The sequence below is a fragment of the Puma concolor genome, chromosome E2, assembly GCF_028749965.1.
Source record: "Puma concolor isolate L17-30 chromosome E2, mPumCon1.1.hap2, whole genome shotgun sequence".
In the NCBI taxonomy this organism is placed as follows: Eukaryota; Metazoa; Chordata; class Mammalia; order Carnivora; family Felidae; genus Puma; species Puma concolor.
Genome location: NC_141681.1, coordinates 8889760 through 8912831, shown reverse-complemented (window position 1 = coordinate 8912831; position 23072 = coordinate 8889760). Strand labels below are relative to the sequence as shown.

The window sequence follows — 23072 nt, the reverse complement described above, 5'->3', positions numbered from 1 at the left end:
ATTTAAATGGAGACTTTGCAGGCAGTACAGCCTTGGAAAGCCGGTGAACACAGACCCTGCTGCAATGTAACTGGAAATAAGCTCTGATAAGTGAGGGGGTGGGGGTGGGGGGGAGAAGAAAAGAAAGGAAGAAACAAGGGAGAGAAATGGCACAGGAAGTGGTCCATGAATTTCTGTTGGAAAAGGTGGAAAAACCAAACTAAGCAGAAACAAAGGGACACTGATTTGGAAAAAAAAACTCCCATGAACAGAATCTTTTCTACTATCGGGTGTTTAACTGTAATAAGGCCGTATTCAAGGTACAAAATATGATGGGCTTATCTTTGTATTAAAACAACAACAGAAAGGGAACAAGGGCAGATATGAGGGTGTTTTTTATGCTTGTATTTCCAAACCTCATAAAATATTAGTAGCTGCATCAGCAATAAAAATTAATGGCTCCAGATTCTATTGTGTTACCCTCTTCAATTTCATTTTATTAACATTCTCTTTTTTCCCCCCTTCTTCTCTTTCAGTTTCTGTCTTTCTATCTTCCTAAGTTGTTTGGGGTTCCAGTGTTTATGAGCTTTATAAGCTTGATAAGACTCCTAGGGCAGAATTTCTAACAAAAAAGGTCAAACAAAAGCTCGCCTGATTCCTTACATTGGAGTTTCTATGGTACAGTTAGGTTGTGATAACAGATTGCGATAACATTGTCCAAAAGGAAAGAAAAAGAAAATTCTGGCCTTCATTACTGAGTTTCTTGCAAATTCACTTTTTCTTTCTTTCATGCTTTTTTTTTTTTTCTTTTTTAATAGCAATGACTAAAACTTCAATTTCCTCAGGCCTACCCTGGCCTTTTAAAATGTTTTCAGGCCTCTGCGAACACCAAACTCAATTCTGGATTTGCATTTACATAATATAATTTTTACCATCAATTAATCGATCACATTTAAATTCCTGAAAGTATCCAGTGAGTAATAACTACCCCCCGGGTGCTGTAAAAAGTTAATTTCCAAACACAAAGGCCACTCTGACTTTCAAAAAGCTGAGTTGAGTTTCCCATTTGAGTCAAACCAAAAAACAAAAGACGAAACAAAAACAAAAAAAATCTTTTTTTTTAATGCTCATCGTGAAGATTATTCCAGAGAGATATTTTGCTCAAACAATAAAGGAAACCATCAAGGTTTTGAGGCCAGAGAAACGAATGGAGTGGACTAAAAAGAGCTGTTTCTGGAAGGTGCCGCTGTCCTAAATGGGTTCGTCATGAATGCTACTGGGCACAGAATTGCCACTCGCCTACGGTCATAAAATGACTGGCCAGGTGACCCAGATGACCCACATCTGGAGGCTGAAATTATGCTGTCCGATCACAAAGCGAATCCAAAGTTGGATGTACAATAGATGTTCAATAAATGAACAGTTTTGGGGATGAGGAGGCATGGATTAGAGACGCCCATTCTATCATCGACTAGTTGGGTGTCCTTGGGCACCTAACTCTTCCTCGATGGTAATGTCTGTCTTCAGAGGTGACTGCCACGAGGTAGTTTAGTGATAGATACGGAAGTGCTCTGTGAAGGCTGGGGCAGACAGAAGTTGTGTTACTGGGATAGATGTAGGTGCATTCGGGGCATGCTTTCTGTCCTTTGTTTTAACTAGAACGGATCAAGTTGACTTTTTTAACTAGAACGGATTGAGTATGCAAATTCGTCATCCCGAATTTAGCCTTAGAGACACCCCGTCGGGCTGTTTCAACCCTAGTTGTAGATAAACAGTAACTAATAGCTCGGTAATAGGCTCTCAGGCAGTACAACCTGGTATTTGTAATAACCGAAGTAACCAAGCTATTCGAAAATAAATTAGTTTGGGGAAAAAGAAAAATTAAATAATTTGGGATCCATTCTGCCTCGGGTTTTGCATGTTTCCTGCACTATCGCTCTCTGACAAAACCAAACTCAAGGACAGAAATCAGGACATATTCACCCCTGGATATCCTCCTTCTTTTCCTCCCCTCAAGGACCTAGCACCGGGCCTGACTATAGTTGGTGCTCAATAAATGTTTGGTGAATGAATGGACAAATAGTGGGAGAAACATAAAACCAATGAGGTGGAATCTAATTCCACAGCCTGCAAATCAAAAGCAGACCGCAAATGGAGGTCATTTTCGCAGGGATATATCTCAGCGTCACGTGCAGTTAATCAGAACACAGCAATTTTTTTTCATAAGCACAAGACCGATTATATATTTTTTCACATGGCCCCTAAATAGCATCCTCTTCAACTAATTTCAAAACCAAATGGGATGCTTGAAACACCAAATCGAATGCTGATGTGGGCTGGCGTGTGGATAATTCGCAAGGGCTGAATCTTCACCGCTACGACAAAATCAGGCATGTCCGAAAGAGTTAGCGGAATTGATGGGGTGTCCTTGTAGTTATAAAATTGCCCCCAATTTTTCCAGCAAATTGCTCTAATCAGGGCGCTTTGAACTGGACAGCCCAATTCTTCTGCAAGTGGACCTGACTTGAGGCATCACCCGGGTAGCAGAATGCACAGCAGAATGGGCACTGGAAGTTAGTCTCTTTACTGGTTTCATAACCCAGTCAGTTTCATCCGGGCACCGTCTAATGCAGATCTGGGTACAACTCTGGCTTCCCTGTAATTCTCTGGTCCTGGGTCAAGTGTGCTAATGCTCTTCACGCAGGACTACTCTATTGAGTTGACACAGCCTCTATGAGTGTCCTATTTGGAGGGCTCTGGGGAGGCACTGCGCAGTGGGTATGCTCAGAGCCCATCCCTGGCCCCAGGCTGCCTGAGTGGAAACCTGAACTCTACTACCTACTGGCTCTGTGACCTTGAGCAAGTGACTTAGCATCCTGTGCATCACTATTGCACCCGTCCGTGGAGATGCTCTCAACAGCACCTATCTCAAGGGCTGCTGTAAGGACTATATGAGCTGATGTTGAAGAAGCACCTAGAACATTCCCTAGCACACAGTACACACTAAGAGATGACTCTTATATATACGAAGACTGCACTGACTACTATATATTAAGACTGCGTCGAAAGCCACATTTACATAAAACTGTTGAACTTACATTTGCTTTCTGAAAAGCAGAACCGAAAACAAAAACCCCTCTTCTGCTCAACTGCTTTTAAATCTCAAGTTGAGACCTAAATGCTGTTGAATGTCTGCCGCAAACCTGCTTCCCCAGATGACAGAGGCTGTTATTTATTTCCTCGGGGTGTGTGACCATAGTTTCGGAGGGCACACAGACTCACGCACATAACACGTGTGTTTTATTCAAAGACACAAACTAAACACTCACTGTGCATCTTCTCGGAGCTAAAACTTGATGACTTACTTGAAGGAAAAGAAACAAAACAGCAAACCCATGTTTATATTAAAACAAAAGGGGATGTGTCGTAGACCAAGGCGAAACATTCATACATTTTCAGGTTACAGGAAGCCTTAAAGAAATTTCCCATTTGAATTTCTGCGTCAGATTCATCTGCTCCCTGCCTCTATAGCCCTGCCCAACAGGTGTCTTGGGAGCGTGGGGATGTGTGCCCTGGGTCACTGCTTCTCAGACTCTATGAGAAGAGCAGGGTTTTCCCGCACCCCCCAGGCTAATACTTTAATAAAATACAACAAAAAGGGATTGTTAGGAAAATGAGAAAAAGGAGCACACAATGCAAGCCCCGTTTAAAGAAAAAACAAAACAAAACTATTAGATTAAGCAAAGTTACCGGGTCAGATTGCTATCAGAGTTCCCAAATGTGGACCTGCCATGTCTCGTTCTGTGGCTGTGAACCGTAAGCAGCTGCTGGACGCCCGGGCCACACTGGAGCAGCCACCCCAGGTGACGTGAGGGTGGAAATCTGAGCCTTTCTGAGTGTGGAGTGTGGCTCTGTGTGGCCTCAGAGTCCAGGCTTCTCATCAATTGATTTTATCCTCGTGCAAAATGTGCAACCATGTTAAAGCCCAGAGATGGCGCTCTGACTCTCTGTTGATGGCTCAGACAGGGTGGGGAGGGAGCACCCCCTCAGCAGGATGCACCCCTCCTTGGCATCCCCCGGGTCCCGGCCTCAGATTCACAACTTACTGGATCTCAGAAACACAACTTGCTCACGCAAATCTTTGTCGGTGGTAAGGAGCCCCCGGAAAATGAGTGAGGCGGTGAGGTGGTTAATTTCGTGGTGTGGGAGTTCATTCAGTGCAGTGGATCTCAACCTTTCTGAGAATCCATGGGAAGACGATGCCCTTCCCACTAGGACGTTCCAGTGGCCACGCCCACCTGCATGTACATAAGCAAAGAGGTTCAGTGGTCATCTAAAACCCATGCAGATGTCCCAATGCGTGGCCAGCTTGAGGGTTAGTGTAGACTATTAACCAAACTGGACAAATGCTTCCACCTTCTCCTGATATTTATATTAACCACAAGTCTTTCTGACTTCTCACACCCTGTGGCCAGCCTCACTCCTTTTCCGGGTCCCCCAGCTCCAGGGTTCGAGGGCTCCAGTCTTCAAAGCATGGCGGAGGCATGACGTGATGAGCTCGGTCGACCTTCTCATTGGTTCTGGAAGCAAACCAGGCCGGACCGGGGGGCAGCTTCTCCATGGTGGGTCGGCCCCTGAGAGGCGGGTCCTGGCCCTACCTAGGGAGGTAGCATCTCCCGGAGCTGACGACTCTGTCCGAACTGAGAAGAAGCTTCATGATGGGCACAGGAGGGGCTTTGGTGAGAGAAGGTGTCACCGCAGGGGCTGCTCAGAGATGCAGTTTCCCACTGCGTGGGGAGGTACGCCACAAGCCAAGAGACATTGCAAGAACACAGTGGTTTTGGAACCTACCCACCTGGCCATTACGTCTCAACTCAGGAGGCCAAGCCAAACGCAGTTAAGCAGTCAGACGACGGGCTTGGGCTGAGGAGAGAGGGCAGCAGACTCTGCTAGTGGCCTACCTATTGTCGGCTGCCCTATTATTCTTCTCTAACTAGACCCGGAATTTGCTCAGACCCAACACAATATGGTGAGAGCTAACATTTGCTCTTGCCAGGCACCGAGGGCTGTCAAAGCGTTTATTAATTTTTTTGATCCTCGTCACAATCCAAGAAGTGAGCAAGGGGTTATCTCTATCATACGTGTTAGGACCCGAGGCACAGGGAGATCAATAAGGTGCCTGAAGTCAGATAGCAGGTAAGGGGCCGAGGCATGGTTTGAACCCCAACACGCTGGCTCCCAAGTCCAAGCTGTTGGTCACTGAAGGCAAATCACTGCCTGCACCCCATTCCCAGCTCTGAAGGTACGTCTCGATTAGGGAAGCCAAGCAGAGGCCAGCATTTTCTCATTTCCCGTTAACTGGTATTGGTCCCGGCCAGACACACGACCTGAGATGGACCCATCAGATGGAAGGAAGGACCACAGCCCACAGCTGGGGGACAGATGCATGGGGCTCAGGAAAGGGTCTCTTGAAGAAGCACCAGCAAAATCTACAGCTGCTGTCAACAATCCCTGCTACCCTTTCGCCTAGAAACCCCTTCCCCAGCCTTTCCATCCCCTCACAAAGGCACACACGTCTCCTCCATGACTCTCTGTCCCCCACTGTCCTGTGAGCCCCTCAAGGCCACGGCCCATATCTTATTTCTCTTAAGAGCAACATCCCAGAACTGCACACACCCATCCTGTCCCTTCCCCCGGCCCGGCACCCAGCAGATGCCTGGCACAGAGTAGCGGCTTCAGTAAATGTTTGTGGGATGCATGAATGGAGAAATGAATGGATTTAATGAATCCACACGCTGCTAATTTGGAATTTGTGATACTTTGGAGACAGGGTATTTATTGAGTAAAAGTTTGGAAAAAAATACTCTAACTTGGGCTTTTACTGCTTATGTAGTTCATTACTAAGGAATGCAAGTCTCTTGTCCTCCTCCTTCCCACCCCATTACTTTCCACATTTTATAATATGTAGAATAATTACAACCCGAGAAACTGCTTTTCTTTTAAAGAAACAGCCAACCTCTGCTATAATGAGATCTCAGAGGTTAATTCGGAAGAATTTTCTTCACCCCCTGGACCTCCCTCCTATCCCCTACTCCTTAATCCGAAAAAAAGTTTCCCCAAGACTTGGTTAATGAGAATTTCACTTTCAGTTCAACTTACAAATAGTACTCGAGGGTGGATTAGACAACACAGACGATCACAAGGTAAGTTGGTTTTCACAGCAAAATATGAGAAGAAAACTGACGGTCGTACCTTGTCATTGTTTCTACTCGTCTTCCACGTGATGATGTAAATGTCTTCCGTCTCATATCCAGAAATATAGGAAAGTGGAAGGGGTGCTGGGAACTTGGCCAAAGAAGAAGGGGACTGAGAATGACGTGGCTCTACGATTTGTCCCTGGACAGAAGCATCAGCAGCACATTCACCTCCTGAATCAGGAATTTTGGAATGAGGTCCGGTAACCTTAAGTTTGAGAATCACTCACTGGGTCTGGCAGACCTTGCTCACTCCCCTGATTGTAAAATGTGGGTAATATGGTGTCCCTGTGTGAATTAACGAGTCTCTGTGTGTCAAGCTCTCAACATGGCACAGGACACACATTGCTTCTCGATTACAGGTGGAAGGGAGCGAGACATGGAGAACAGGATAAGTCCTAATATCTCCTCTGTGACTGGCTCGGGAGGTCAGAGTAGGGGATTAAAAAGGGCTCAGGATGACAGGGAAAGGTCAGAACCTGTGCTCCAGGATGGAGGGAGAAGGGAGAGGTTCCTGGGCAGCCCCGAGGAGATCCAACGAACATGTTTTAAAGCTTATTCTGAGCCCTTCACAGGGTGAGAGGCTGGGGATCAGAGGTAAACAGTTGGGCACAGGCTCCCAGCCCTCGGAAGGACCAACAGTTTAGCAGATGGCGTGAGAAACTGTGTTTGCCGAAGCCAGCACCCCGTGGAGGATTGTCCCGGGAGGGGACACCCAAGCCATTTCTTTGCAGGGAGTAGATCTATAGGTTCTGATGAACAAACACTCCGGCCAGTGGACTTCTATGTGTGGATGGGAGGGGACGTGGGGTCCCATGAAGGCACCCATCACCTTTCTTACTGGGGGGGATTTTCTTCAGGGAGACTTGCTAGAAAAATGTTTCCCCTCTCCTCCTGGTGGCATGAAGGCCTGTGTCCCTTAGTCCCCAATTCATCATTCCCAGCCGAAAGCCCTGACTCAGAGTGCTCATTGCAAAACATCACGGAGATGTTCAAGTTCAGCCCGTCTGCCCGAGACTAACAGCAGCGACCACAGCAACATCAGCTCCCGTCCACTGAGTGTCATGTCTCGTGTGCCAGGCATGAGCTGTGCTTTTTTATGCTGCATGGTAATGTTGTCACCGCTCCAGAGGCTAACAGTATTGGGTTTTTCCATTTTATAGACGAGAAAACAGAGGCTCCAAGAGACCAACAACTGAACCACGGTACACACCCGCAGAGCGACTTTTCCACGCAAGCCTCGGTTGACACCCAGGGAAACTGAGTCCGGAGCAACCCAGGGGCGAGGGCTTTTCTCAGGGGCTCACAGCCACCAAGGATCTTGGTGAGGAGTGAAGCCCCTGACATATGTACTTTCCTCTGTGGCAAACCACGACGCAATAACAGGTTGATGGCGGATGGTTAAAGCCCCTCCAAGAAAAGAGAAAGAGGTCATTGAAGCGACTGGTTAGCATTGGCTGAAAAGTCTCCGGATCTAAAATTCGTCTTAGCCGATTTGCACGACCACCGCAGCCGGGTTTATACGGAAAACGTACGGCACACGCTTTGATTGCCGCGACTAATAAATCCACACAGCCCTCCCTCTTCCCTGCAACACAAATCCTTCTCTTCCCGGGCTTTTTAATATGCAAGGCAGAGTGGAACATTAGCAGTGCAAAAGGGTAAATAATCTGGTAATTGATCTGGGATTTGTAGATTTTTACCTCAAATTTCTGTTTATGGTTGAAGGTCGTAAGCTATCCAAACCTCTATTGATCAGAGTCTTTTGTTTAAACAGAACCTACTGTATTTATTTGTGCCGCTCGTCCAAAGTCAAACAAAAGGGCACCGATCGAGCTAAGCGGCCTGGCACTGTGGCTATGTGGCCCATTCGCTCGGCATACAGCTGTTTGCAATCTGCACTGTCTCTTTCACATCCACGTGAGATGAAGCAGCCTTCACTTAGCCTGGGAGACAGGCCAGCAAGAGAAGATATGCACTTAACCCTTCCCAGAACTCTCCCGTTGCCCATGACATGGTGAAGTGCTTCCCGGGAAGTAGGATGTTTCCCTTAGAGGTGCAGACTGGCACTCAGTGTTTTCTGTCTTAACCACTCAATGCTAGGGGACCAGTACCTCCCCCCACTCCACTCCTGCCTGGACGACCTTACCCCTGACAGTTCCTCAAAGCTGGAGGCCTCGAGACTGAGAGAGAGAGAGAGAGAGAGAGAGAGAGAGAGAAATTTGGGAAGGAGAATGGTTTCCTTTGATGGCTCTGGTTGGTTCAAACTCTCTTGCACAGAGGGAGGCACAGGATTTTCTAGGACCTATAGAAGGCAGGCATGCTGCTGTGGATAGGGTCCCTTTTCCTACGGTGGCCTTAGCTCTCTCCCCTTTGTTTCCTTAATGTCAAACTTAGCCCAAGTTCGACAGCCCAAGAAATTCTTTGCTGGAGGACGGCGGCGGGCGGGGGGGGGGGGGGGGGGTCTAGCCTATCCACTGTGGGATGTCTAGAAGCGTCCCCGGCCTCTGCCCATCAGATGCCAGCAGGGGCTCGCACTCCAGTTGTGACAACCAGAAATGTCTCCAGGCACTATCAATGTCCCTGGGGGGTAGAGTATCCATCCACTGAGAGGCCCTGCCTTGGAGAGATGCTTGTCCATGGCGGGAGCTCTGGAGCAGGCAGGAGTTATTTAATGCTTCTGGCCTCCTGAGAGCTCTGACCTTGGCCAAACGTCTTACCTTCTGTAGGCCCAGCTTCCTCAGTAGGGAGGAGCCCAGGAAAGGCCCTAGCTTTCAGAGCTGCACTGTGGCCCCGGGGGGGGGGTGGGTGCAGGGCAGTCAGCGCCTCACCCGGGCCTGCACTGAGCGCCTCACCCAGGTCTGATGCAAGACCCTCACCGCTGTCACCTGGGATCAGAGCTGGACTGCAGCCCAGAGGACCTGGGGAGCAAGGGCAGTGAAAGCGAGACCCACCCCAATCAAGTGCCGTTGGATTTTTAATGCCCTTTGCCAACGGTAACAACTCTTGAATTTTGGAGGCAGCTGTGTGGTTTGGCAAGCAGAATCAGCATGGATTTGCTTTTTCCTTCCATTCCTGGCTTCACCGAAATACAGACACTTGCCCTCCCTCTTCACAGCTAGAGCCGAAGGCAGGCAACTCGTGAGTGCTTAGAAATTAATTGCTCTGAGTAGGCGTGTGTGTTAAATACACGGAAGCCTTTCGTAAAATGGGGTTGCTCTTGGTCTGGCTGTGACATTCTCCTGGCTGCTAAATCTTTGGAAAATGCTACATCAGGACCTGGATAGAGTATGAGTGGCTTTAGTCTCCAGACTGACCCAGGTTCAAGCCCTAACACAGCCACTTCCTAATTGTTGAGCGTTCTTGGGCAAGTTCCTTTGCCCTTAGGTACCTCCCGACCCCATCGGTAAATGGATAATGGTACCGACCTCGACATATTGCTCTGCAAATAAAAGGGGGCCATCTGTGAGACCCCCGTGTGTGCGCATGCACTTGACATCACCGAACGGCAGCCTCATCATTACCATGATTAGTATTAAGGAGCTCTTTATGGGGTGTCTAACGCATACACAAACTCAAAGTAACACTAAATCTCTAATCCAACGTAAGTGCTTTCAGATGCTCAATAACAGATCTTTATGATATCCAGGCAGTTTTCTCTTTGCTTTCTATTACGATATTTGGCGTTACAGGTTCAGTCGTCGGGTCTGAGGGAAACGTGACTTCCACCTCCTTCCAACTGAGACGGTATTCCTCCACACAGCAGAGCGGAACCCCCAGGACCCGGGAAGTGGGGTGAGCAAATGGAGCTGAGGCTCTTTATGGGCAGAGCGAGCAAGCCGTGATCCTGAGGCCAGGAACACATATGAGCACAGCCCCTTGCAGCCCACCACGTGATCTCTTGTGTACTTTGCCCACATGCCCCCCGTTGCTGAGAGGTATGAAAACCTCCATCTCTCAGAGTGGAAATAGGACCCTGGGGCTTTGACTCTGCTTGAGGTCTCTCTCCTGTCAGTGCCTGGGCCAGCCTGAAAGCAGGGAGCCTTACATCCTGGGGCCGGGGGGGGGGGGGGGTTCCTGTTTTCTCCCTTGTGCATGAGCCCTTAAAGGCATATCGTAGAGGGTGCAGGAAGAGGAGATCATCAGTAGCTGAGAGTATTTTATGGACACAGGAGAAGTAAAATCAAGACCCATAGACACTTCTCACCGCGTCCCTGCTTGCAGTGTTTTTCCCCACTTTCTGCTCCTTCCATAGTCCCCCCCGGAGGCCCCTCCCTCCCCTAAGACCCCCGCCTTGCTTGCATTTTCCTTTAAGTTCACGTTCATCTGTTTTCACTGAATGAAGCGGTTTGTCTTTGGGCCATTATCGCTAGGAAGCTTCTTTCTTGAAAGATGTATTTTTGAGACACACACACAGAATTCTATATGCCATCTGAATGTTAGCCATGAAATGATTACAAAATGCCTGTGAAACAAGGCCTTCAGAACCGTAAACCAACATCGGCGAATCCTCCTTCCCAAGGCCCCTCTCTTTTCCTCCTCAAGCCACCACTCCCCTGAATATTATGTTTGTCAGTCTCTTGTTTTTCTTTAAAGTTGTACTTCTTATGCAGGTTTGCCTCAACTGTGTGTGTGTGTGTGTGTGTGTGTGTGTGTGCGCGTGTGTGTGTGTGCACACGCACGCACCTTGTTCTCAGCTTTGTAGAAGTGTCACCGTAGGCTACAGAATCTTACTTTCCTTGATTTTTCCTCTTGACATTATGTTGCTAAGATGTTGGTGTCTATCACTATATGTTGTTCATTTTTGCTCTCTACTACGCAGTGTTCTATTCCATTCATTTATTCTTCTGTTGATGGAGAATGGAGGTAATCTTCAGTGACCTGGCTTTTGTGTTGTGGTTTTCCTTTTAGAAATAGGACTATATGAAATTCTTGTATATGTTTCCTGAGGCGCATGAAGAAGAGTTCTTCTGGAGTACGTACCCAGTAGTTGAATGGACAAGGAGTAAAGGGTCTGTAGATCTACCCCTAGGGTGGGCCCTTTGATTATCGAAAGATTCTCATTAGTCTGTTCCAAAGCAGCCACCCTGTTTCTTTCTGTAGAATTTATTTTTCAGAGGTGAGTTTCCACTTCCTGACTTCCTGACCAATGGCCGCCCAGCCAACGTTCACCTCTCTCTCACTGGCACAGTGGAGGTAGTTTGAGAAGACCCTCGTTGGAATCCTGCTTCTTCCATTTACTAGTAATGACCTTGGGTAAATTTTGTTCACCTCACAGGTTTGCAATGAGAATCCAAGTAGTTACAGTGAACGGCCATTATGATAGAATAGACTTCAGGATTATGATGTCTGAAGAAATAGAACTAGAAGAATATTCTAGACTTATTAGTATGCTATGGAAGAGCAGGGAAATAGGGGAATCCAAAGGAATCTCTAAGCCTAACCAAAGGCCATTCTCTGTGCATTTTACGATAACCTCATTTGTCATCATTTCTGTATTTCAGATTGTCCTGCATTCAAATATATAGTCACTGGGGTCACTGGAAAGGGGAGAAGACACTCTCACTTAGGGGGATCTTATGAACACCTCCAAAGGAAGATAGGTAAGTTCATCTTGTTCTTAATTCTTGCTTTTTATTAGAGGTAGGAGAAAGTTGATCTCTACTCTCTTCCCAAACCTCAAAAACTCTACGTCTCCTGGTACATGTACACACTTGCACACGTGTGTGCACATGCACATACACACACAGTGTTCTCTGGAAGCCAGTTGTTGTATTCTATATATTTAAAAATGTATAATATATTTTTATTTAATATATAATATAATATATAATATATTTTATTTTCTATAAATTACGATGTTTTGACATCTTTAAAAAACCTTTACATTTCGGGAGAAACTGTCCCTCTCGGGACTAACCAGTTTTTAAGGTAGCAAAGGACCAAGAGCATGCCATTGATACACAAACTATTCCAGAGCTGGACCTCCTCTACTTGGCCCATGTGCACCTAGGAGGCAATATTCCTCTACCTTAATCACCCCAGGGCCACCTGCCAGGCAGCTAAGGATGACCCCTGCAGCCCAAAGCCCGCCAAAATTATTCAACTAGCCAACCTTAAGCTGTTTTACCCTGCCCTGTCGTGCCAGTTACCTCAGAAACCCTAATAAAGACCGTGACCTAAAGGCTTTCTTTGCTCTTGTCTTCTACCTCCTGACCACCCAGTGTCTTTCCCATGTGGCCCATATGTGGTCCCTCCTGTCTCTAGCACCCGTTGATAACTCTGTTTTCCTGAACCTCACTGTGTCTCCTCTGGTAGGTGCACCTGGCTGACCATCACATAAAAGAACATAAAAGCACTGTGATTTAGAATTTATCGGGACCTCATGCCCTTCTGTTGTCACTGAGCACACAGGTTGATGAATGCTGCAGTACCATCTTGAATCTTGAACTCCCTTTGCCTTTGTAATGAATTGGGCTATTCACACTTGTTTTAAATCCACAGAAAGCAACCACTTTCCTCTGTCTAGGAAGAAATATGAGCCCCTTCTAGGGGCAAGAGGAGACAGACTTGTATAGTCCGTGGCAGTTCTTTGTTTTATGGCATGCTAAGTCTTCCTGGGAGGCTCAAGGGCATTTCAGATGGGAGGGCCTTGGCTAATTTATGTCTTGGGTCTCCACATTCAAGATATCTCCCTCTGACCCAAAGCTTCAGCACCTTCACCTATCAAAGGGACATTATAGCAGGTAACTATTAAAAAACACAACAATCATTACAAGTAATTATAGCTTTTACACCTGCTTTGGAGATCCAAGATGAAAGACACTTTGTGAAGGTAGATTTTGTGACAGGTGAGCAATGGAATTAATTAAACAATCTAATGCATAATCACACATGGAATGTTCACTTGCCGCGAGGCTGGGTCATGGAAGCTCCCAGGTCCCTCCCACACGCTAAGGTTCAAGGGCATCTTTCATCTCCCTCCATTCAGCTCATCACACCGAAGGCTCCCTGGGCTCACCCCTCCTCTATAAAATGAGGGCAATACCAGCACCCAGCTCACAGGCCTTTTGCGCACACAAAAGCATTGTGAGTTGATTAGCAGGCTTAGTGGAAAGTGTTTTATTTAAAGCCCTTGCTTTGAATCCTGACTCTTACTTATTAGCTTAGTTCCAAGCAAAATTGCTTAATCTCTCCTGGTCTCATTTTACTCATCTATAAAATGGGATAGTAACAGTACCTAAACCTTGGAGGTGGTCTTGCTGATTAAATAGGTAATAGCCCGATGCCTGACACACACATGAAAGCTAATATCAGTGCACTGCAAGTAACTGGCACTTTCCTGAACACAGTTATGCGACTTTCCCAGGACTGTCTACCACAGTCCTTGTTCTAGGCTGAAGACATATAGTTACCATATACCTGCATACCCCTATAACTAAAACAAGGCTCTTTGGGTAGATAAAACTAGGTGAATGGTTTGTTCACCGGACTTGGAGGGTGTGCTCAGATCTGGTTTAAAACAAAGGCTAAGTGGTAAATAGGAGCTCTATGTATTCTGTACTTAAAAAAAAATAGGCAAGCATCTTCCAGAGAAGATCACAATGAGATAACCACATATGGTCCATGTGGCTCATTGATTAGGAAAGTAGTTTGTGACATATGAAGATCAGAGCTGGGGGTGGGGGGTGGAGAGAGAAAGAGAATAAAACTGAAGGTAGACGCCTTCAGAACCAGGTGTGGTCTGAGAAGACCCTGTTGCTTACGAGGGAAGCTTCATTTGGCAGAGAAAGCAGCCCCAAGGATTTATTTTTGTCATAACGATTAAGGATTATTCTTAGCAGCTAGTGTAAAATACACCCATAGGGAATAATCTAGCCAGATTCCTCAATATGGTCCTAGGTTACTTACACTAAAAACTCGGGGCATCTAGTCTCCTGTGGAATCGGCCCAGGGACAATCCCAGCCCTACCCCGTAGCAAGTGGAAGAAAATCAGGACACACGGGAAAATGGCAAGAAGAATGAGGTCAATGAATAACAGCCCTACTCTTACATGGAGGACATCCACAGCATCCTAGGGCATGGTCAATGCTCTAAAACTCCCACTTGCAGGCACACCCGGATTGCAAAGCCATTTTGGCCTTCATATGTCACCTGGTTCTTTCAGCAACCACACAAGGTAGACATTACTACATCCATTTCTTCCTACTTGACCAAAATGGAAACTCAGGCTTGAGGAGGCTAAAAGCCTTTCCCGAGGACGCACGGGTGGCCTCACCTGTTCCTCATAGCCTCAGAGGATTTGTCGTTTCAAGAGCTGAGCAGGTAGACCCAAAGAGAGTCTAGAGACTAGAGGAGTACAGACCCTGCAAATGGGGGTCTTGTGGGGCTGAGTGAGGCAGGGAGGGGGCGGACACCGTCAGCTGGTCTTGGGCAAGAGACCGGCGGATGAAATTACCTTTGCCTCCCTCGGCCTCACCAGCAGTCACGGCTGTCATGTCCCCGGGGTTCTGCTTGTTAGCGGTCACTCACCGTGCTGCGTGGCTGCAGAGAACGCACTGGAATCTGCAGGCCTGGGGCGGGTTGCCAAGGCCAGGCTCCGGGAGCAGACAAGCAAAGCAGGGCCCGGCGCCTGGGCTCCCGTGTGCACCTTGTGGGCCCCGAAGGAGACCACAGTGTCAGCGAGGCAGGGAGACCTGCAATCCCATAGGCTGGGAGGGGTGGCCCGGCAGGCGCCTCGGAACTGAAGGAAGCAGGCCACCAGGTTGCGGACAGCAGGCCCCTTCCATTTCTCACTTTCTATCAGTTCTCAGGGGCTCAGCTGCTCAACACTTTGTACACGCATTTTGTTTTTTCCACAACTGTCAAATCAAATTGATTTTCAGTCATTTTAACCTGAGTAGGATCAGCAAACCAGGTCCCCCAGGTGAAAAGCTACTTTATCAAAGAAGTCATTTATCCAATTCTTCTGCGATCAGAATAGAATTTTTGAGTGGCTTCGGGTAAATGAATAACCAATTCCGAAGGGTGTTGGCAACAATAATCATAATTACCATTTATGAAGCATGTACTACATTTCTTCACTTTAGATCCCTTTTATACTTTTCCAACAATCCTTTGAGGTAGATAATAGCTCAATTGATGAGTACTTACTTCTAATGCATTCTCTCATTAAATCCTAACTACCCTACGCGGTGTGTGTTATTATCCCAATTATTTAGCAGATGGAACTGAAGCTCCAGAAATGCATGTCACTTGCCCAAAGTCATACAGGCAGCAACAGAGTTGGGTTCTGACTCAGGGCTGGGTGGCCTCAACCCAAACTTTCTGCCTGGGCCCCTTGGACCGGGTCCTCTCTTCCTTATCACCACCTTATCCAAATATGCTTTTGGATTCTGACTCACCTGGGGTAGCAGGTACAGTCAGGGGCTCGTCTTTTGTTGTTTTTTTTTTTTAATTTTTTGATGTTTATTTATTTTTGAGAGAGAGACAGAGCATGAGTGGGAAAGGGGCAGAAAGAGATGGAGACACAGAACCCAAAGCAGGCTCCAGGCTCTGAGCCGTCAGCACAGAGCTCTACACGGGGCTCGAACTCATGAACCGACGCGGGGCTCGAACTCACGAACTGAGAGATCATGACCCGAACTGAAGTCGGACACCGACCGACTGAGCCACCCAGGCACCCCAGGTGCTAGATTTGGAGACAGAGACCTTGTAAAGGTCTGGATAAAAAGACAGCGGGACTAAGATCCCCCAGTGAATGGTAACGATCACGTGAGCCACTGTGAGCCATCGAGTCTGGCTCTGCAGCACTCCAGCGGGACCAGCTTCTAAATGGGTGCAGAGGGCATCGGCACAGATACAAATAGAAATGCAAATCCTAGCCCTCGATGAATGTACGAAGGTGGCATAGACCCCGGGATATACTTGCATCTGAGTGACTGCCTGCTCTAGCCCTGGGTTATACCCAAGAGACCATTTCCCTCCATTTGTCCCCCTCTTGCCAGGGATGAAATCAGCTTGCCGTTCGGCAGAATGGTCCCACTTCGGCCCTCCCAAGCAGGCGGCCTTCCGGGCAGAGTGTGACGGGCATGACCTCAGACCACCAGGTGTCTTCCCAATCCAGCCACTGAGGTCAGGTCTGAGTTGCCAATAAAAATACAAGAGGCACAGTTAAATTTGACTTGGAAATAAACAACGTGCGGTCTTTGAGACTGAACATCTCAACGCCTGTGCCTTCTCCGTGTGCTGGGCATGCCTGTCAGTGGTTAGCTGTTCTCGGCAGACGGCGAGCCCCGCAGGAGGCCCAAATCCCGGACATGCCTGGCACCACCTGCTCTGGGCACTTGGATCTGGTCAGGAAAACACAAGCAGCCCCGAGGAGGACTCGGTGTTGGTCCCCTCCCCCGAGCAGAAGCATCTCTGGGGATCAGAGACTCAAACACTGGTGCAGATGATGAAAAACAGGTATTTCCCGGGGAAAAGCTTGTTGTGAGGGCAAGTACTACCACACTGGGCCTTTCTGGAAGAGGCTGCACCCAGGTATGTCTTTGCCACCAACCTCCCTTTGGGCCCAGCCAGCGGGAGGTCCCCAGCTCGAAGAGCAGGAACGCTGGCCCCTGAGCCCATGCTTGCTCTGGGCACATCCTCTTCTCTCTCCTTCCTTCTTCAGAACATAAGGCAGCCAGTGGGTCTCAACTGGGGCCACGCTTGCCCCCCGGAACACATTTAGCAATGGCTACAGACATTTCGTTGTCACTACTAGGGGAGGAAGGGCATGTGGCCTCCAGTGAGTGGAAGCCGGGGATGCTGTTGGCCTCCTCCAGGAAGCACACCAGACGGCGCCCCACGGCTCCAAATGCCAACAGAGCCGAGGCTGAGCGGCCTTCCCCCGCCACGGACGTTCTGCGAGCGCAGGAGAATTTCCTCGCCTCTGCTGGCCTTAGCATTCTCACCTTTGCAAGGGGAGGTCCGAACGAGGTGGGCGTGAGGAGCCGAATGCAGGCACCCAACGCGACCAAGCTGTACCTCCCACTGTGGGGCCAGCTGCCGTGGACACCGTGGACACTCTGAGCTCCCGAGCTGGGAGCCCCTCCATCCCGGTGAAGTGGCCTTGCCTTCCCGGCTGTGAGGGCTCGGGACGCCCAGCCCATGCCTGTCCCCACCCTTCTGGGTCATTCCCCCTGGCCCCATGCTGGCACGGCTGTCAGGATCGGCAGGCCCTCCCCCAAGGGCCTTGCCTGGATCCCGGCACACCTCGCCTCCATTGCCCAAGGACTGGCACCGGATCAAAGAGCTCTGGGTGGAACAACATTTGGCAGACGGAAGTGGCTCAGCAAAATGGTCCTGGCCTGGGTGCAGTAGAGGGCCCGGCTTCCTAGAGCGTGGTGTGTGGAGCCTCTGTGTCCCCTTAGCACCAGAACCTTAGCACCCCGTTCCCCACCTCCCTCTCCCTCACTCAGATCCTAGGGTCCCGGGGCTGGAGCGCCCGCAGTGGGTCCCGGGCACTGTGAGTTGCAGGCCAGCTTCCGCCTCCTGCCCTAAAGTAAAGTATCAGCGGCCACGGCTACCATCTTGGGCGAGGTTCCGAGCCCTGCGCTTCGTGCAGTATCTCGCCCGATCCTCACCATGACCCTGTGAGGGGCATTTTAATCCCTGCCTCTCCGGCAGTCACTTGAGCTCTTTGGACTACACGACTTCCTCTTGGCTCACTGAATCCTCACCTGGCATCGCCATGAGGTAGGTCCTAGTCTTATCCCCGCTGACAGCTGGGGAAACTGAGGCACAGAGAGACGAGTGAGTAGCGGACCGGGGATTGAGACCCAGACAGTATGGTTCCAGAGTGGAAGGCCTTAACCATTCTGCATACTGTCTCCCCAAATAAGGAAAAACAGTTTCAGAGGCGTTAATTAACTTCCTTAAGGTCACAAAGCTACGATGTGTCACGGCAAACAGTGAGACCCAGGTCTGCTTATACGGGGCCCCATTCTTATTTATTAAGCAATAATGATATTCTATATAATATAATGTATGAATATATAAAAACGTAATATAATATATACACATATAATTATTTTAAATACATATTTTATATTTATATATCACATATATACAAGGTAACACTGATAAATGAAAAACAAGTATAAAAATGAAGGAGCTACTTACCTTCTATTCACTTGTTTATGTATTCATCTTTGAGATGGGGAGGATTTTATTTATTTATTTATTTTTTTATTTAAAAAAAATTTTTTTTTCAACATTTCAACATTTTTGGGACAGAGAGAGACAGAGCGTGAACGGGGGAGGGGCAGAGAGAGAGGGAGACACAAAATCGGAAACAGGCTCCAGGCTCTGAGCCATCAGCCCAGAGCCTGACGCGGGGCTCGAACTCACGGACCGCGAGATCGTGACCTGGCTGAAGTTGGACGCTTAACCGACTGCGCCACCCAGGCGCCTCTAGATGGGGAGGATTTTAAAACATACATATGTAGATAGTCTGTGACAACTTCATCAATAGTAAATATACTTAAAACCAACCAGCAGTAACAACCCACGGCTGACTTTATAATACGCAGAATATTCTGAGAACTGGAAAACAGCCCCAGTTGTGGTCCCCAGCAGGCTTGATGAGACAAACTAGCCACGTGAGCATACATTGGTTCTAACTGTAAAAACTCTTCAAGGCACGTAAGTTTTCCATTCCGATAAAGAGAACGAAGCCCAGAAACTTAACCACCAAGGACCTGAAGCTAAGCTGGGTCCCAAGGCCGCCCTGTCTGACCCCAGGACTGTCCTTTACCATTAGCCTATCCTGCCTCTTCCACGAATCCAAAATCTGAGGCAGGCCTTTCGGACGTGGTCAGAGAGATCTGAGGGCAGGTGGCTGAGGCAGCGGGAATGAACGATGGCAAGCCCTGTCCCATATAGAGTGGAAGTTTTCACAGTGGTGCGTGACTTAGCGAGGCGCACAGGGCTTCATTCAGTTGCAAAATGCCCTACAAACTCCAGCATCTTATCATTCTCCACTGGCGCTCTCTGGCTTGGCAATAAGCGTGTTGCCGTGTGCGGAAGCCTAGCCTGGCGGCTCCACATTTGGATTGCACAAAGCAGCACGAGGCCTGCTGTTGGCTTGGAGGCAGGCGCAGGCCAGCCGCAGTCCCGGGATCTGGAAACCTCCTTTTGCATCCAAGGAGGGGCCGCAGCAGGCCAGAGCTAGACTCCACCTCGAGGGATGTCTGCTTCTTAAGAAGCGCGGTTCATGACTACTGGTGAGCTTGCAGAATAGAAGCCATAAACTGGCAGTGGAGGGGGCTCGGCGGGCAGGGGCGGTGGGCGCGCTGTGCAGGACAGCTGCAGGGAAAGGGTGAGCGGAGAGCAGAGACCTCCCCCCCTCGCTCGCCTCCCCTCTTCCCTGTCCTCCCCTCAATGAACCCAGCTCCCCTTCCTGGGGGCTTGGCCGGTGTCTGCCATTCACACGGTTAAACTGTCCCAGACCTGCCCGTGGAGGCCCCACCTTGCCACTCCCACTTGTCTGCTCCCAGGGCAGCGGTTGAGCAAGAAGCCCCACACGTGAGCTGGCCTGAGGGACACAGCCCAAGAGCCTCCTCGCCCGGGACGCTGGGGCAGCGGGCTAACGGGCAGGTCCGTCACCGGAGCAAGGTGACACGGGTGTGAGGCTCGAGCGCTGGCCCAATCAGATGACCAAAGGCACCAGGTGAGAAGGGGCTTCCGCGGGAAGCAGTGTTTCCTACTGACACTGACCGCCCTGGCAAAGGCTGCTGGGGGCCAAGAGGAGGCGCTTTCTGCAAGTGGCCCCCACGAAACGTCACCCATGCGGGCCGCACATGACAAGCACCACGGTCTCGCTGAAGCCAGTCCTGCCTCTTCTCGCGTGCCAAAGGGAAACGGTAATCCAACAGCCAAAGATGTGGAAAATGTAGGTCCTACTGAAGCCTTCCCCGGGGAAAGGGATAGGGACGCCATCCGGCACCGGAAGGTTTTCCGAATCTCTCTTTTAACACTCTTGCCCCCCCCCCCCCAGGTCTGCTCCGAGAATCTGCCCCACAGTGTCTCCCATCACCGGCTTTACGTCGCCACCTGCCCTCACAAACCCTGCAGCTTTCACAGCCGGCTTTGCAAAGCAGAAGGGATAAGCCTTCACAATGCCCCAGTCCAGTTAGCACACCTCAGGTCACAGCAAGCCCTGGAACCCTTACTTCCTCCAACAATATACCCATTGTTTCTTTGCTTGTTTTCTTCATCAGTTAAAAACCTATTGTACATCTTACTTAAACAGGACACGGTATCCACCGACCCAACCTGACTGTAGTCAACATGGTTCCCTAGCTTTGCCTTTCGATCTCGCATTCTCCCCCTGCCCCCTCTCTCTCCCACACGCACACACACATTATGCAGAAGGTAAAGCCCTACAGCCCATTTCTATGTTCTCCCTCTCTGGACACATTCCCATGCCTGTCTAGTGAGTGCCATTTGGTCTGGGTCCAGGATAGCACCGTGGTTATGAGTGCAGACTTGGAAGCCAGACAGCCTGCCTACGAGCTCCCAATCTGCACGAACGAGCCAGGTGAGCTGGGGCACGTTGCTTACCTTTTCTATGCCTCTGTCAAATGGGGAACATGGTAGCGAGTTAAGCGCGGGTGCGAGAGTCAAACGTTAATATACTTAAAGTCCCTGGAACGGAGCCTGGAAAAAAATAAATGCTTAATTAATATGAGCTATTATGATGATCCATAAACAATAAATAGAATAGTTTTATGCACGTGTTTTTAAAAGTTGCTTAAATGGTGTCATAGCATTACACCCACACACACCCACACACACACACACACACACACACACACACACTCCTTTTGCAACTTGCTCTTCTCACGAACGCTCATTATGTTCAGGCATCCATTTTGATACACACGATGCCTTCATTTTGGTTGCTGAGAGTGGCGTATCATCGTTTTAACTTACATTTCCCTGATTCCTTAGCCTAAAATTTGGAATAAGTAAAGAGCCAAAGCAATCTCAAAGATGAGGAACACTGAAAGGAGACACGCCTGATTACAATAATGATATTAGGACTTATTTAGGAGCTTAAACAGCACTGTGTGATGGAACTTTCTATAATCACAGAGACTCTGAACTTCCGCTATTCAAAATGGTAACCACCTGTCAGTCACATATGACTACTGAGCATTGGAAATGTGGCGAGTGTGACCAAGGAATTGACTGTTTACTGTGTGTTTTACGTTAATTTAAATTTAAATAGCCAAATGTGATAGTGACTCCCTGGTCACACAGCCAAGACTTAGAGCATGAAAACACTGTGATAAAGTAGGAGAGGTCACTTTATTGGGCGGACCAGTAGGCCAAAGAAACAGAAAAGGGAGCCTAGAGCCAACACCAATGTTTGGTATGTGACCAAGAAAGCATTGTAAGTGAAGAGGGAAATGACGGACATATTTTTTTGCCAAATATTTGGCTTTCCTCTTCTTTGAATTTCCTTTATTTTATCATTTGGCTATTCCTTCCACCATGCATTGAGCTGCATATCTTTTATTTATTAATATGTCATAATTATTTATATATTTGGATGTACTATAAAAATCGTATTTCTCTTAGCCTGTGAATTTCTAAATTAACACTTGTTGACAAGTTTTACATTAAAAAAATTTCATTTAAGGATTGTGCTTCCTGCGTCTTGTTTAAGAAAGATTTTTCCACTCCAAGGACCTAAAATTAGTCTCCCCTTTTTAAAATGGTGTGTTAAATTTTGCATGTCAAACTAAGATATTTAATCCAACTGAAATTCATTATTGGACATTGTGTGAAACAGAGATCTGAGTTAGTCTCCCTCCCTGTTTGGATGCCAATATTCTAGTGTTTTGTATTCAATGTGCCATGCTTTCCACCTGATTTAAAATGGGTTCTCAGCACTTTGATTTTCCTATAAATTTTAGAATAATTTTGTCCATTTCCATGATAAGCTCTTTAGATATTTTTATTCACGTTGTATTAAATGTATAGAATAATTTGAGGGAATTTCCATTGTTCCGTATGGATTTTAGAGCTCTTTTTTCAAAACCCCCAAAACTCCACAAATAATAATAAAAACCAATTAAATAAATTCTGTAAAATTGCAGGACACAAAGTCAACTTGCAAAAATCAATTGTGTTTCATACACTAATTACAAACTATCTGATAAGGAAAATAGGAAAACAACCCCCTTAATAATACTTAGGAATCAACTAAGGAAGTGAAAGACTTATACACTGAAAACTACAAAACGTTGATGAAAGATGTTAAAAAAGACATAAATGGAAAAACAACCCTTGTTATAGATTCGACTTACTGATATTCAAGAATCTGTACTACCGAAAGTGATCTACGGGTTCAACGCAACCCCTATCAAAATCCAATGGCATTTCTTACAGAAATAGACTGGATGACATTTTGAAAGAGGAACATAGGGCTCAGCATGTACCTGCAGAGAGGTGGCAGAAATGTGGCAGAGCTTCAAAGCGCTGCCTATAAACACTACCCTATACCATGTCCCAAATCAACTAGATGGGGCCCAGTACAATTTCCCAATCCAGCAGCAGAGGTTATGTATGTATATAAAACAGAGGCACAATGAAGAAAACCCTCCCATGAACATCAAAGGAGCAGAAGGTGACTTCTGGATGGCTCAAGTCTTCTCGGGCAGCTGGCTCTTAGTTGAGAGCTGGTGGAAAGGAATTCTGTCACCTGCCCCATCACATCTCATCGTGCTACCTATATGTGCTATGCGGATGACCTCCAGGGCTCAGGAGCACTAGCGCCCATGAAA

General features: G+C 47.9%; 1 long non-coding RNA gene across 6 annotated transcripts in view; it reads right to left on the bottom strand.

Annotated features, from left to right (window-relative positions):
* The window catches only part of LOC147573352 (uncharacterized), an 802611-nt gene that overhangs the window by 200788 nt on the left and 578751 nt on the right, over positions 1–23072 (bottom strand). For all 6 annotated transcript variants that reach the window (XR_015244674.1, XR_015244671.1, XR_015244670.1 and 3 more), the window contains exon 6: positions 20842–20937. This is a non-coding gene — a long non-coding RNA (uncharacterized LOC147573352). The remainder of the gene's footprint in view (positions 1–20841; positions 20938–23072) is intronic.